Below are 1,793 nucleotides of genomic sequence, written 5' to 3' on the forward strand. Positions count from 1 at the left end.
CCTCCAGTAACAATCCTGCTGTTTTGCCCCAGGTTCTGTTTACCTTCTCTATCTGCTTTGGTCCTCATGTTTTAAGGCTGTTGGAGTTCTCATAATTGCAAGGTTTGGGCCTTTTTCAAATGGTTGGTTTTTTATCTTACTCAGTGTACGTTTCTATTTTCTCCCTTCATTGGACTGTTCATTTTTAAAAGTCTTTTAATCAAATGAAAGGAATTAAAAATGAGGAGGGAAAACCCAAGAATTTAAATTCCAGTCTTTTTTTCTACCACAAAGAACCAAGAATTCTTTCTATTTAAGACAGTCACAGATTTTATCATTGTGACTGGTTTCCATTAACTTTGTAAGTAGAAAGACGTTTAGCAAAGTTGAAAGCTGTCTCTTATGTGATGACAGACTTTGCCTGGTTTAGTATTTGTACTGGTTAACTACCAAATCCTGAGTCTACTGCTGTCTACAGCCAACATTTAGTGTTCGCTAAAAGAAACATGACTTAGAAATATATCTTCCATACTAAGCTTTTGAAAACACACAGTATTTTGAGTTAGAGAAACAACAGTTTTAACACATGAAAAGAACTGTTACCACAAAGCCTCCTTGAGAAAAAGAAACAACAGAAAAGGGTGCAAAGGGTCGGGAAGAAAGCATGATACTTAGTCAGCTGCCTCATCTATATACAAGACAACCTATTAATACTCATTCATACAACTAAAGCAGCATGAACTGGTTGTATGGATTGACAAACTGGTTAAACCAACAATGGCACCATGTTGGGATGCAGTAACACCAAGTGGGATTTTGTTTCTGGAAGTCAAGACTCAGTTGATGCCTGTTGGAACTCTATGGTCTTTGCCATCGCTGTGCTACCGTAGCCTATTTAGTATTCAACAAAAGAAGTCTCAGCTGGTCTTTCCCATTTCAGTTCACACAAGTCAGGTTTGGATAGATGACTGAGGGGAGAGAAAAGCTTCCATCTCTTATCTGTCTGGATTTTTCTTTTTGCAGTTTCTTGGGAAGACTTTTGTAGTACAAAAGTTCTCTGATGTCCTTCCACGCTGCTTCTTCCTTTCACATCTGACCTTGTAGGATCACTGAATGTCTTGAGCTGGAAGGGATCCACATCCTCAGGCTGCTGCCCGTCATCTTGGCCTGTCCTTGAGCCCCTGGGCTGAGGACTCTGAGAGGGCTTAGGCAAACCTAATGTTATCCAATCCCTTCTGCTCTGCAAGGCTGCAACTCTGGCTTTCAATCTTCACCCTTGCTTCTACTCAGGTACAACTGTTACTATTTTCACTCTTAGTTTAATACTGGAGAAAGCTTTCCCTAATTAATCATTAGAAACAGAGAATCCATAATGCATTCAGAACTGCAAAAACTTAATTCTGGTTAATTTTTTACTCTCTGAGTAAAGTCATTATGCTGATCTTTCAATCAAGAACACCCATTTCGTTTATTTTTAACGTTCCTTTCATTACGTTATGAGCTTCTTAAGGATAATGAAATAATTGCTTGTGTCTTTGATTGATCTTTGTTTTGAATGGAAGCTTTAATAGTGTTATTTCTGGCGCAAGCTTACAGTATAATACAACTGAAGGAATACATGACACTAAAACACTTTAAAGCACATGTTCCAATAATTAGACCTACAATCCTTGTCAGCCAGAGGACTGTACAGGGAGGAGTTCCTGTTACAATTTATGAGGAAAGAATTCATGCTATTTTGCTTAATAAAGCAAAAAATATTACTAATGACATTTATTAATAGCTGTAGCAATCTGTGAACAAACTCCTTCTCC

This window comes from Centrocercus urophasianus, unplaced genomic scaffold (assembly GCF_019232065.1).
Source record: "Centrocercus urophasianus isolate 14NV4802_14NV808 unplaced genomic scaffold, USGS_Curo_1.0 seq_17, whole genome shotgun sequence".
NCBI lineage: Eukaryota > Metazoa > Chordata > Aves > Galliformes > Phasianidae > Centrocercus > Centrocercus urophasianus.